Here is a 16,002-nt window from a genome sequence, read left to right as displayed (position 1 = left end):
GTTTCAAATATTTTGGGTTTATCATAAACAAGGAGATAATAGTTTTGTAGTTGGAGTTGTCACCATGTTCATCAGGCTTGAGGAGAGGTCTATCACAGGGAAGATCCAAAATGTTAGAAAAATCATCCAAAGGTATATATATCTTTCTTTTTTTTTACTTTATACTATATGATTCCATTAGTGAAGCAGAGATTTCAGAAGAACACCATAGCTAAGGACGAGTACACTTTCCTTTGAGGGTTGCAGTTGTTAATTCACATCCTCAAAAATCTTGAAGAATTCACATTCTTAAAAGATTCCAGCGTCCATGGAGGAAATTCTAAATATGGTTCTTTTTGTAAACTATTGAAAGAATCTTCCTTCTTGTTGTTGAGATGAGAAATCATCGGTGAAAGGAGTAGGAGAGACAGATATTAGCTTTCTAGGTGCCATGATGATCATGATACAATAATAAAGTGGTTTCTCACACATGAAAAAAAGAAGATAAAAAAACGAGATAAAAAATAATGGAATAGAGTTACCTTTTTATAATGCTCCTTTTGGAAGTTTGGACATGCAAAAACTCCACAAAGTCATTGAAGATTCAATCCTAAAAATATGAGAAGCAAATCTTTACAAAAGAGATCATCTAATATATTGATTTTTTCCATAATAAATTAGGTAATGATGATATTGAAGATCTTGCACGCTCTCCATTAATGCACTAATTTGATTTGCTTGGAGGCAAAAATTCAATCTAATTTTTTCTGAAATTTGAATCGTGTAGGCTATATGTAACACCCCATTTTTAGTAAATTATTTTATTTTAATTTAATTATAATCTTATATATTTATTTAATTATTAGGTATGGATAATTAAGTAAATATGGGTGAGAGTGAGGGTGTATGATCTTATGGTCGGGTGTGGAGAGTAATTCAAGGAAGAGAGAATAATTAGAATTATTTTATTAATTAAAATAATAATTTTATTATATTATTGAAATAAATAAATAGAATAGAAAGAAAATAGAAGTTGTAGAGATATTAGGGGCAAGGTGGGGATTAGAGAGAAAATTAAGGGCAAGGTAGGAAAATCCTAATTAAGAGATTAAATTTTTAGAGTAAAAAGAGAATTAGAAGTGGAGTTTGAGACTACATAGAAAAAAAGTGAAAAGAGGCAAGAGGGGGAAGAAGGCCAGGGCATAGAAGAGCACATATCATAGAAGTTTGCATTAAATTTTAATAAAAAGGACTTATGCATGAGGGGTAGGGTAGATGAGTCCTTAACCTCCAATAAGGATTGTGTAAATTTGGTTTTGTTGTGTTGTTGTTGTATGATTTTTTTGAGGTCTATTGAGTGATCTGTATGCATTCTTGTATTTTGATACATATGTTCATGCCTTTGATAAGGCAAGGTTAATATGATAACCCTGTTGATGTCATGTTCTTGAATACCTTGTATAAGGTTAAGAATAACGATTTATTTTTGGAATCTCTGCTTTGCCTTTTAATTGTATGATCATTCGTGTTTGTGCCCTTTTGGGGGAATTTTCCTAATAATAATTGAATCGTAGTATATATTTGTTTGGAGTCTGATAGGTATAATTTTGAGGACGGTTAGAACTCAAATAGGTGAAATATGCGAGTTTTGAAATATGTTCAATAGGGAGAAAAGCGTGGAAAACTGCAGGTAGACATATGAGAGGATTGGCCGCCTTATTTTAGACATAACTTGAGTTTCAGGACTCAGATTGAGGCACGATTTAAAATGTTGGAAATCTGACGCGATAATACTTCTTTTGAAGTAGAAAAATTGGGTCTAGGAGCACTAAAAAAGTAGCAGTTTATTGGTTTTTATACATGAGGCATAGCCACTTTCAACCCTACGGTTGTCATCATGTTTCAGGCATAACTTGAGTTTCGTAAGTCTTTTTGAGATGATGTCAGTTGCTTTAGAAAGAGGGTTTAATGACCTTTAAAACTGGAGAGTTTCATAATTTGATCATGATATAAATTTTCTATGCTATTTTGAAGTAACACGTTATGTTTTAGAGTTTATGCATAAATTATTGTGATGGGACTGAACTGAAACGAATAGAACTAGAGTTTCATAAATCTATTTGAGGTACTATAAAGTGTGTTTGAAATAAGGTTTAAATATATTTTATACATGAGACTTTCATAATTTTATTATAAGTCTTTAATATTTTGTGTTATTTTGAATTTAGACAATTTTAGAGTTAGGTCTAGAGTTTTGAGCAACTTTGAGTGTGGTGACATTTCGTTACCTTTTTAAAGAGTTTAATAGTCCTATTTTATTTGGTTAAAGTTGTTATAGAATTTCAAAGTTGTTTAGAGTTGGAGATCAAAATATAGGATACACTTGAGTTGAACTTGGAGCATTTTTTATATTATAAGGTTACCTTTTGAGTAATATTTTTATGTGTTTAAGGTTGTTAAAGAAAAAAAGTTAAAAAGAGTTGTTGAGTAATTAATAATAGTATTTTAGATTTGAGTTGAAGATAGTTATTATTTAGAGTCGTAAATATAATTGTTAGAACAATCAATTAAGTTCATAAGAGTTATTTTTATGTGCAAGAGTTGTTAGTAGAACATTTTTCAGTACTTTAGAGTTGTTTTAGAGTAGTAGAAATTGTTTAGAGTTCATTGGTAACTTTGTTGAGTTATAATCATAAATTGGTATGACTTTTTACAAGTTAAGACTATATAATAAATTAATACAAATATTTTGTTGATATATTGTGAACTTATAAAAATGTATTTTTGATTCTTTTGAGTTTTCGGACTGTTGGCTACCATTGGATAGTGTTAGGGGCTGTTTGACGTGACTTAAATGATTAAAAATAAGTTTTAATTAATTTTATGAGAGATTGTTATGTATAGATGCGTTGATGATATTGTGCCAAATTACTATGCTTTCTCTTGAATACTTTCTGATTTTTTATAAGTATCTTGTTGTGTATCGTTGAGTTAAAGGTGAGTTATATATATATATATATATATATATATATATATATATATATATATATATATATATATATATATATATATATATATATATATATATATATATATATATATATATATATATATATATATATATATATATATATATATATATATATATATATATATATATATATATATATATATATATATATATATATATATCTGTGTGTGTGTGTGTGTGTGTGTGTCAATTGGTAATTTTATTGAGTTAAATCATTATATGTGTTGGAGTTGTATTGTTATGTTGACTATTGTGTGAGTTGTTATGGTAATCCAGGAGAGAGGATTACACGAGTTTATCAACGCATGTATATTAGAATCAGAAGAGGGGTCTTAACGCATTGAATTTTGTTAACATGTTCATACATTCATATTGAGTTGTTTCAAGAGGCATGTTCGCTAGTTCAAAAGAGGGGACTAGTGGATTGTCCTAAGCTCAGATGAGGGAGCTTGAAGCTTAGAAGAGGGGGCTCAGGGGTTCAGAAGAGGGTACCCGGTTCTAGAGAGAACCAAAAGTTGAGTTGGTACCACATGCATATGAATAGAGTTTCACGAACGGGTTGCATTGCAGTAACGAGTTATATGTGAATTTGTTGAGATAAATTTGTTGAGTTGTGATTGATTTGGATGAGTATGTGATGATATGTTTTGAATGCCTTTTACATGAGTACGTGATACATATCAGATGAGTTAGATGTCATGTAAATATCTCCATAACATATCAGATGATTTGGATTTCATGTATACATCCCAAGTACAAATGTGGGTATTAAACCATTCTATTGTAACCCGTGTTACGGAGCAGGTTATGTGTTTGTTGTGTGTGACACCCTGAGTGGTTGTAGTATCTTTAATAAAATTTCATGATAATTTTATGTACGGGGTTTAGGGTGTTACATTAGTGGTATCCGAGCAGGTTGGTCCGTCCGGCTAGGTTGTTATAATATGTTTGTTCCCTTGTATGTGACATGTGTGTGAAAACACTATTCGTACTCGTTTGTTTTTCTAACCATTGGTTTGAAGGAACTGGTTTGAAACAAGTGGGGGGGAAGCTTCTGATTCTCTAAGATGTTTCAGGTGTGGAGAGTTGGTTCAACATGCCGCTATTGCAAGGGTACATGTGTGGTTTGCAAGATTGGGAGTTAGAAAAGAGAGTAAATATCCGAACATGTAATTTTCGAGGGCGAAAATTATTTAAGTTGGGGAAAGTTGTAACACCCAATTTTTAGTAAATTATTTTATTTTAATTTAATTATAATTTTGTGTATTTATTTAATTATTATGTGTAACTAATTAAGTAAATATGGGTGAGAGTGAGGGTGTATGACCTTATGGTAGGGTGTGGAAAGTAATTCGAGGAAGAGAGAATAATTAGAATTATTTTATTAATTAAAGTAACGATTTGGTTATATTATTTAAATAAAATAATTAGAATAAAAAGAAAATAGAAGTTGTAGAAATATTGGGGGAAAAGTGGGGATTAGAGAAAAAATTAAGGGCAAATTAGGAAAATCCTAATTAAGAGATTAAGTTTTTAGAGTAAAAAGAGAATTAGAAGGGGAGTTTGAGACTACGTAGAAAAAAGGCGAAAAGAGACAAGAGGAGGGAGAAGGCCAAGGCATAGTGTCATGCCCCAAAATTTATCCTCCATGTTCATACCTTTTGCTTTGTTTCATTTGCATCCATGAGATCATATCATGCATCATCATAACATTAGCATGACTATTGCATTTGGTTATTGGATTCACAAGCATGGCCATATTCTTTGGTTTGATCTTAACATTAGGTTTTTTCACTTTGATTAATTTTTCAACTAACCAAAGCATCATAAAAGATAGTACTTGTTTGTTCCCTTGTTCATGTAGGTGATCATGCCTCAATTCAAGACAAAAACAATGGTCATTTTGGTCAAAGAAGATGCAAGTGTGGTTCATTGATTCAAGAGTGGTTCTTGTGTTTATATTCCTCAAGATCATTCAAGCTTTAATCAATTTTTCTTCAATGGATACTCATTCCATCACCATTTTGGCGTGGGATTCAAGATAACTTCAAGTTTGCATAAGTTGACACAAGTTTGGTTGACCTAATTTGCAAGTATAACTCACTTTTGGTCCAAACCCCATAACTTCTTCAATTTTCATCTAATTGACAAGATTCTTTAAGCCACATGTACTTAAGGAGTTTCTCAACAACTTTTCTTCAAGGCTCAAGAATTAATTAAACCCCTAAGGACCTCAATTTTGGAAGGGGCTAAGTTTCCAAAATAGGCCAAAACCTTGTCATGACCCTCACTTGGCAGCCATGCCATTTTCAGCTCAAATACCCTTTTGATCTGATTCCTTTTTCATTTTGATAAGCTTATGTCAAAGATCACCCAACCCAAGTTTGTCTCAAAATGCACGAGGGAATCAAAAGTTATGGTGTCATGAACTTGTGGCCTCGAGATGCCCAAAATGTGTCGAGACTGTTTAACCAAATGCCTGACCTATAAAGCATGCCACGACCTCAACTTTTAACACTTTCCATTTTCACCTCAAGCCTCATTTTGAGTTGGTTCTTTTTGCATTTAATTCATTGTAATGAGATGAACAAAAGGAACAAATAAAATAACAAAACACATGAGTGGATTCCATTTGGCTTAGCTTAAAACATGGAATGTTGAACTCTGTTTTGCCCGATGCCTAGAATTTGCAATTACAAGTAATTTTGCATCTTGGGACCACTTGCACATGTGCAAATTGTTTATGATGCCAAAACACATGCAAAAAAACATAAAATGACCAGGTTTCATCATCAAATCATACATTTCGTGCCTCACTTCACACAAGCACCATTTGCCAAAATGTTAACCCTATTTCACTCGAATTTAGATCTGTTTGGCATGTGTGAGCTTCCCATTTCATTTCCTACAAATATAGGTTCATTTTTCCTTGATTGGCATACTTGAATAACAAGAAAAACCATGCCTCACTTGAACCCGAAATTGCTCCAAAACCAGTTTATGGTTTCTTCAATTCAAGCTCTTTAGACCTCAAATCTTTTCAAATAAAGCTTCATTGGCATCCTCTGAATCTAACTACATCATCACTTTTCCTTGAAACCTCTTGCATCGTACTCCCCATTTCTGCCATTATTGACCATCGAAACTTCAACTAGAAAGGTAGGTACGAGTTAAATCTTTGAGCAAACAAGTTACCACTCTCTTTGCATTGTACCACTGGCCAAAAGCCCTCTTCTACCATTAATTTATATTTCATATTAGTAATTTAATTTTACTTTGAATAATTAGGGTTGTTCGTGTTCTTGAGCAAAATTCTCCCTGCTCAGAGCCAATCAACGGCTCTGATGCAGGGAGACATGAACGATGATATGTTGCGAAGCTAACTCAAAGCTTGGGTGTTACTAAAAACATGAGTTCATGTGATATGCAAAATTGAACCAAGGTTGAATATGAAGTCTGGTTTGCGCCCCATGGAGCCAAACATTTGAATCCAGCCAATCAGAACCTAACACACACTTCTTTTGAATTTAGTAGCCGTTTGAGCCCTAATTCTATTTTATTTTATTTTATTTGATTTATTTTCTTTCCCATTTAATTTCTCTCTCATTTTTAAATATTGTTTATCCAATTTTTTTACACAAAGCTCTAAAAATATTTTGCATCACATATATTTTTTCCATAATTTTTAAAATCATTTTTGTATTTATTAATAGATTTATTTTATTTTCACTCTAATTTCTTTTCCAATCATTTTGAAACCTTTTTGCATCCAACATTTGAGATTCATTCATGTGTAATATTTGGGACTGCATAATTTTCTTGGCTATTTATTCATTGTTTTGCTTATGGTTTGGAATTTTCTCTTTAATTTCTAATTTTTAATCTTTTTCATTTCATTTTAAATTGATTTTAATTCAAATTTTCACCTTGCTTGACCTTCGTTGCTTGGTTGATCAAATATTCAACATTTAAAATCATTTATAGATGGTCTCTTGGTTGATTCAATCTTCTCTAATTCAATATGTTGATAGATGGTCATTTAACCATATTTTGGACACTTTGAGTTTGTGATAGATCATCCCTTGGTGTAGTATATGTTTGATTCTTTTGACTTGTTGATAGATGATCCGAATGTGTTGATTTGACTTTCCTTCTAACATCTAACACCTAACATCTAACATTTAAACCTCTAACACTTTACATTCTTATAATTTACCTTATGTCATTCGCATAATGAAATTTACTTTTATGTATCATTCATCATCTCACTTCATAAACTATTTATCTTGTCTTGTTCATATTATGCTTCTTATCTTGTGTTTGGTTTGCTTGACAATCTCAATGAATCAAAACATGATAAAACGGATAGAATTTATCCTTAAGACCTATGCTTGACTTGGAGCGATGATGCACACTTTCGGACTTTGGACTTTAGACTTAGTACCTTAGACCTTTGCTTGATCTTGGGCTCATTGATCTTTTGATCCCTTACACCTTAGACCTTTGCTTGATCTTGGGTTGACACTTTCATGGTTATACACCCTTTTACCTTCCTCTTTTGGTTTAATCACCTTTATAGTTAAGAACCCCTTTCTTAGTTTCAACACCGCTTCAGTCTATTTTTAGCCCTTTTCTGATTTAGACACCATCCCCGGTCATATCTTTCTTTCAGTATTAGTCTTATGAACTACGGAGCTCTGACTTTCTCATTGCACTATAAGGATACTTAGGAACGAGGATGCAAATCCTTGGCGATCACTTTTCTTTCTTCTCTCCCCTTTGTTTCCTGGTTCCACGAACTACGAGGCTCTGACTTTCTCATTGCACTATGAGAATATGTAGGCATGAGGGGCCCCAATCCTCCTCGAGCCCTCTTTTCCTAACCTATTTTCTATTTTGCAGGTACATGAAGATAGTAACAACACAAAAGTTATCCTGGTTCGCTTGAAATTCAAAGCTACTCCAGTCCAGCCTACCAAGGTGATTTCACCTTCAAAAAGGACTTAATCCAATAATCTTGAAAGATTACAACAACTTCTAAGAGTACAATAGTCTATTAGCCCTCTAAAGTCTACAAATTTCACAAGTCACTTGAGGAACTTTACAACAACCATTATAGAAATACAAGAAGGTGTTTAGTGCTTCTAGGTAAGCAATATGAACACAGTAAGAGCAATTGAATCTCACACTAAGAGCAACAACTCGTGTGATAATGTAGAACAAGAATTAGTGAATGATTGAATTTTTTATGAAAAAAATTCTTGTAGATTAACTTCGTATCCTGGTATGGTGATGGTTGGACCTTTTTATAGTGCTTGGAGATGATACCGTTGAATGTAGCATTGGTGTTGATATCTTGTCAATAATGGGACTTAATGACATTTAAATTTTTTATCCTTTCCATAGCAGTTTAGGATAGTATTCAATTTTATCCATATAGAGATTTATACCATTTATGGAATACTTCATTGTTAAGTCTTGATTTGATTTGTTTGGCGTGAATCAGAGTGCACGGAACTCAGATACTTCTCTTAGATCTTGTATTCTTCAGATAGTTGCCTGAAGTGTTTTCTTTAGAAGTTCTTGATTGATATCTAATTTGACGTTCCTCAGATGTAATGATCATTAGAGAATTCAGATGTGGGATCCTTCAGATGCAGAATAATAGAGTCTTCAGATGTCAGAGCGAATACTTTTAGCTTTAAGTCAGATGTTCTGGACTTGTGTGACGTTAGGGTCCTGCACACTTAGAGAATTTTATTAGGGTACCAAAATGTTTCATCCTTTGTTATCATCAAAACTTAGAGATAAATTGCAGAACCAAAATCTTGTTCTAACCATCTCCCCCTTTTTTATGATGACAAAACTTCAGACTGTTGATGAAACAATGATACTTCATAACAATTAAGGGAAGGTAATTTGAGAGTCAGATATACTATGACTCCCCCTGAGATAAGCAATCTCCCCCTGAATATGATATATTTAGAAAGTTTAGGGTTTCTTACTAAAGCCTCTTAAGTTACTTAGCTTGTTTCTTAGATATTTTACTCATATACTTCGTGCAAGAACTTAGACTGCACAATATATTAAGATGTTTAGAATGTAAGCAGTGCATAAAGAGGTATATATATTAATTTCATCAGAAGTTTGTTCAATTATTTCTCCCCCTTTTTGTTAGACTCAAAAAGACATAACCAAAATAGAGCAAGAAAAGAACTTCATTGGATAAAGGAAACAAATACAAAGAAGGAAAAACATAGTAGCTAAAACACTTAGAAGAACAAAATAAAAAAAAAACAGAAAACCTAAGGTGCCTAAGGGTTTGGAGAGGAAGGCATCCTCTAAAGAAGTTGAGTCAGGAGATTCTGAATATTGGAGTTGAGAGAGTCTTGTTGATCCAGTCTGGCTCTTACAATCTGTTGTTCTTTCTGGAGTTCCTCTAGAGTCTTCAACACTAGTGGAGCAAGATCAATGTTAGAAGATCCCCCTTGAGTCAGAGTAACTTCTTTAGCCTTAGCAGCTTGTTCTGCAGCAATGCATGCTGCTTCTTTAGCGTCATCCTTGGCTTTGACTTTGGCTTCACCAGCAGCAACAACCTCAGTGGCAGCTTTTGCTTCGGCTTCCTTTCTCGCCTACTCTTCAGCTTCCTGGCGTGCTTTCTCTTCATCTTCTTTGGCCAGACGAGCCTCTAGCCTCTCCTCATCCTCTCTGATATAGTCATTTCTGACTTGCTCAGAGAGTCCTTTCAACTTGAAGAACTCAGCTGTCATCCATATGAGAAATCCATTCTAGTGATTCCTCACTTCAGAAGGATTATCACTTAGGCTAAATTATTCAAACAGTGTTCTGAGCTTCGCAACTGACGATTCAGAAAATAAAGCAACTAACTCTTCCAGGGTAGGGAAGGTTGGTTCAAGTGCAGATGATGGATGAATGGTTTCTGATGAGGTGAGGGTGGTTTTAGTGGGAAGGTCAGAAGTTTGTGTAGTAGGGGGTTCAGATGTATGTTCAGTGGGAAGTTCAGATGGTGATACTGTTTGAGGTTCAGGTTGTGGTTCTGTTGGATATTCAGAAGACGAAGGCATTGAGGTTTCTGATGCATATGGGGGTTCGTTAGATAGTGCAATGGCTTGGAGTTGGGCCAATACTAGAGATGGAGGATCAGTGGTTTCTGGCTGGTCATAGTCAGAGGATATGTGATAGTAAGGTGATGATGAGGGAGTTAAAGAGGGAGGTGGGATGGGTTTATTCAGAAGTAAGGCCTTAGAAATGGGAAGTGTTGTGGTAGTGAGATTAAATAGTTGAAAGGATGGGTAAGGAAGGGTTAGAGTTATGAGGTTGAGAGGGAGTTGGAATGGATGTTGTGGGTTCAGAGTTGGTGTAGGTAGAGGATGATTGAGGTGGAGAGGAAGACCGTTGCTTTAAATTAGAATTTAAAGGAGTTTCAGAGGGAACTGACTTACTTGAAGCAGAGGAGTTCAGAGGCACAGGCGGTATGGTTTCTGAAGTTTCTCCCAGCTTCAGAGTCTTCTTCTTCAAATTCCTTTCAGAGGGCTCTCTCATGCTCTTCATGAAGTTTGGTGGATGTTCTGGCAGCCAATCTACTGAGAACTCTGAGATGTCCACTCCTTGAGCGGCCAGATCCTGGAGGTAGTAGGCAATGACCTCAGGAGGATCTATCTTGGATAACAGATAGAGACCACTTGGAATGTTTCTCTAATCCTTCATAGCTTCCCAAGATGTATCCAGAGTTGGTTTGGATAAGACTCTTTCAATGACCCCCATGCTCTTCAGATTCCTGTCTTTCAGAGGTTTGGCAACGTCTACAACCACATTTTCCATCAGATTGTGGGATATCAAATGGTCCATTAACCCACTTTCAATGAGAACAACATAGATGATTCTTCCTAGAGGAATGTAGTTTCTGGGATTCATGTGATTCCTTGTGTCTCTGACTGAATCCCTTAGGTACTTGAAGAGTAACGTTGGGAGATTCAACTTCAACCCCTTGTGAAGGCAATATAAGATGCACTTTTGATCGGAATTGATGTAGTCAAAAGAGTTTGAAGTTGGATGGACCCAGAATGATCTTCAACCAGACTCTCAAATTCTGATGAAGTTCCTTGCTCTTGGAGGATCTGCCTTCAAAGCTTTGTCTGAAGATAATGGAAATAATCTCCTAGGACATGTATTTACCCAAGGGTTTATGTTGTAAATCCTTTTGCCCCCAATTTTCTCTATGTTCAGAAGCTTGGCAATAGATTTTTCGGTGATGACCATCTTCACACCCAGAATATACGAAACTATGCAGTGGTCATCGCAGTATGCGGATATCCAGAACTATTTGACAAGGAAGGTATATATTGGACCATAGAGCCTCTAAAAATAAGTTTCCCAACCTTGTTTCTTCAGTTCCTCAGTGAGATCAATTTCATTTAGCTTCGTGTTATCAAAATCCACCAGTGATTCACATAGTACCTCTATCTTTTCAAAGGGTGTGGCTAGGTTTGTGTGGGTGATTAAGGACGTGGGGTTCCGTGTAAATTGTTATTGATGTTGTAGCAGTTGCAGTAGAGGTTTCTTGTGGAGCTTCAGCAAGTTGCTGATTTGCTTCCATTTGTTGGGAGAAGCTGTATACATGTTGTTGTTGAGAATCCATTTGGAGAAGATGAAGTTGTTGTTGAAGGTTGATGAAGATTGAAGAATGTTGAAGAGCTTGAGAGATGTTGAGTACAATAGGGTTTGTGTAGGTTTGTGAGTGAAAAATGTGAAAGTGAGAGTTGTGGAAAGTATATATACACATTAGTAGCATACAAACGAAAACGTTATTAAAGAATGAGAAACAACACAATTAATTAGCGTAGAATTTTGAGTTGACACACTAGAGGAGAATTAATTGCAGCTAATGATGGATGTCTAATCCCAAAAATATGCACATTGCTCGAGGAGATCTCAATAGTTTGGCTCTAGAGTTTTGTCCTAAATAGTTGTCTAGAAGATCCAAGGTCAGACGCTAGAGAGGCCACATGTTGATGTTTCTATCATCAAGAATACCAAGAGATTTTTGATTCAGAGGTTTTCTAATTCATATTACATATAACAGGTAGAAGTATCATAACTAGATGCCAGCGATAGATTTTAAGTTAGATCCTATTTTGACACTTTAGAAGAGAAGCACAAGTTCAGAATCACTCTGGGCAATCTGCCATGTTTAAATGTTCCAGAATGAAGGAAAACCTATCTTTAGCTAGGGGTTTTGTGAAGATATCAGCCCATTGGTGGTCTGTATCAATGAATTTTAAAGTTATTACCCCTTTCTGAACATAGTCTCTGATGGAATGATGTTTAATTTCTATGTGCTTTTCTCTGGAGTGCAGAATAGTATTCTTACTTAAACATATGGTAGCAATATTGTTACAAAAGATAAGAATGTTACACTCATATATCTGAAGGTCCTCTAGTTGATTCTTCATCCAGAGCATTCTGCACTCCAGATATGTATTCTGCTTTTGCAGTTGAGAGTGCAATGGTTGATTGACTTTTGCTAGCCCATGAGAAGAGGTTTCCTCCCATAAACTGACAGTTTCTAGATGTGCTTTTACGTTCCAATTTGTCTCCAGCATAATCTGCATCATAATACCCAGAAAGCATATACTCTGATTTTTTCTTATACATCATGCCAAGGTTAGATGTTCCTTTCAGATACCTTAGGATTCTCTTAACAACTATTAGGTGAGATTCCCTTGGATCTGACTGGAATCTGGCACAAAGACAAACGCTAAATAATATATCTGGACGTGTAACAGTCAGATAAAGAAGCGAACCTATCATACCATGATAAAGTTTCTGACAAACCTGTTGACTTACCTCTTCTTTCTCCAGAATGCAAGTGGGGTGCATAGGAGTCCTTACTGGTTTGCTTTCTGACATTTCAAACTTCTTCAGAATGTCTTTTATGTATTTGCTTTGATAAACATAAGTAGTATCTGATGTTTGATTGTTTTGTATTCCCAGAAAGAACTTTAGTTCTTGCATCAGACTCATTTTGAATTCAACCTGCATTAGCTTAGAAAATTCTTGACAGACAGAGGGGTTAGAAGAACAAAAAATTATGTCATCAACATATATTTGATAGATCATAAGGTTGTTTCTGATGTTTTTACAAAAGAGTGTATAATCAACTTTGCCTCTGATAAAATCATTTTCCAGAGGAAAAAAACTTAGTCTTTCATACCAAGCTCTGAGAACTTGTTTTAGACCATAAAGGGATATTTTCAGTTTAAAAACGTGTTCTGGACAATTTGAGTTTTCAAAACCAGTAGGCTGATGAACATACACCTCTTCAGAAATATATCCATTCAGAAACACACTTTTGACATCCATCTGATATAGTTTGATAAAGTAATTTACATTAAAAGTTACAAGTAAACGGATAGATTCTAACCTGGCAAATGGAGAAAAGGTTTCATTGTAGTCAATACCTTCTTGTTGATTATAACCTTGTTCCATCATTTGTACTTTGTTTATGACCACTTCACCCTTTTCATTCAGTTTGTTTCTAGACACCCATTTGGTTCTGTAGCGGTGTATTCGTTACTATATGATCTATCAATTAAATCATAAGCAAAGCATACAATAAACATAGAGTCGCCACCGCACTTTTATTTATCCTAAGGACTGGTTAAAAAGCGAACAAAAACCTAAGAAGTTTTACTCGTAGAAAACTAATGAAAAAGATCAGAGATCGGGGTAAGGGGTAAATTACGCAGAGGGAAGGTGTTAGGCACCCAATGCGTCCTAGGTACTCCTAGGGAGCCCTTTTCACACTTTGTTGTTTGAAAATTATTATTTGTCATGACATAAGCATTGTGCAAACATGAGTGGGATGATGAGAAAAGAATATACAAGTTAGTTATTTTTGTGTTTGGATGGATAACCATTGCCTACGTACCTTTACAGGATCAAAACCTCGTAGTTCGGCTAAAAACTTCCAAAAGTTAGTTGATTCAATTTTAAAACACAAGCTTAAAGGTCTTACGTTACCCACGGGAGAAAACTCAACCTTGCATAACAACTAGTCCACCATGTGAGAAAAGCTTCCACTTGCCAGAGAGGGGTTAACCCTATAATAGGCAAGGAAGACTTACAATTCATCTACTAAGGACAAATAGGTGAGATTAATATCAACCAACTAGGGTAAATCAAACCTATAGCTAATGTATAAAGACTTAACAAGCATGGACAAAGCCACAAAATCACTTGAATGGGTGAAGTTATTTGGATTATTTACAAAAAGGTCAAAGTATGATTAAAGTCAATTCAAAATGAAGTATTTACAAAATGGAGTTTGGAAAAATCATGGACTTAAGGTCCAAGTTTCTAATTTGGAAAGAAGGCGAGAATGTTTGCACAACACTTATTTCAAGTTTTAAAACTTGTGTGAAAAGGTAGGACACAATGAGGTGAATGGAATGGAAGAGTGAATGTAAAACTTCTTAGGAGGGTCCACCTCTTGAAATCATATAGAAGATGATTCAAGTGGGTCCTTAGGAATAGGCTACAAATGAGCAATGAACATGGTAACAGATGAAAGTAAATAAAAGCGGATCCTGGATGCCACTCAATGGTCTTATACCTGTCTCCTAAAACAAGTAAGGATATCAGAAGCCACTCTATGGACTTACACTAATCTCCATCAGAATAAAATGAGAAAACAAAACAGGGAAGTCAACTGCCAATCTATCTGGACTTATGTTAACCTCCACAGTATGATCCTAGGAAAACAAATGCCACATCACAGGGACTTACAATGAATCCTCACATACGCAAGTAAATGCACTAGGCAATGGATATGAGTGACCAATGAGGTCTTACACTCTACCCCTTCCATGTCATGGGAACAGATGCCGCCTTACAGGGACTTATAACTGGTTCCTCGATGGGTAAGCAAACAATGTCACATAGGTATGAAATAATGGACATGCTACAAGGAGCAATGAATGATAGTAAATGCACTAAAGCAAGCAAGCAATCATGTACAAATGCAAGATAAATCACAGATAATCAGATAGCACACTCTATAACCAAACAAGGAGGCTCAATCAAAAAGGGTTTGACTATGAAAGTCCACTGTAATAGGCAAGTGTCGCTCTTAACCTGGCCATTGAGGGGCTCAGGTGAAGCAGATGAAAGGGTATGAGGGGTGTGCCTCATTGCTTCTATCTCAAGTCCGAGAGAGCATGTAAATATAAGAATGTGGGGGAGTTCAGAAAGATGGAACTCTTTCCCCAATTAAACTCGATAGATCTTGGGTTGGGATCTCGATGCTACAACCATGTAATGGGAGCAATGAGAAGACTCACTGAATAGTGGGAGATAGGCTACTTATCTCTACCTTCCACCAATTGCCTCAAATGAGGACTTTTCCTGCTTGGGACAAATATAAACATACACAATCAATGCCTCTGAAGGAGGACTTCAGACAATTTGCCCGGCCAAATAACGGGTCGGGTCTCCAGACTACATGAAGAAGAAGGTTCTATACCTCAATGCCAATTGCTTATATAAGCAAAGCAAAGCAAGTTCTTAAGAGAACTGAGCGACTAAAGGGTACCTGGAAACAATCAAGCATAATCAGCATCCCATTCATAATCAGATAACAATGTAGGAATCAATTAACAAAGTACAATTATACAAATAATGATGTGCATAGCACAAAGCTCACATGAACCAACATCCTACAAAACAAATACATTAGTCATATGTGTCAAGTAACACAATCCATAATGTGGAGCAAATTCCTTAATCATTAACTCCTTAACCTGAAAAGGCACAATTCACTTCAAATGTAAGTAACATGACCACTAGGACTAGCCTAGGGTCAAAAAGATGGAAAAATCTTAAAAAAGCAACCTATTCATGATCAAAGTCAAGTAATATCAATAACAAAGGGATCCCAATTGGTCCCATATTCAAACTATGCTCCTATTTCT

The sequence above is a fragment of the Lathyrus oleraceus genome, chromosome 4 (genome assembly GCF_024323335.1).
Source record: "Lathyrus oleraceus cultivar Zhongwan6 chromosome 4, CAAS_Psat_ZW6_1.0, whole genome shotgun sequence".
NCBI classification, from domain to species: Eukaryota; Viridiplantae; Streptophyta; class Magnoliopsida; order Fabales; family Fabaceae; genus Lathyrus; species Lathyrus oleraceus.
This window is presented reverse-complemented; position numbering follows the sequence as displayed.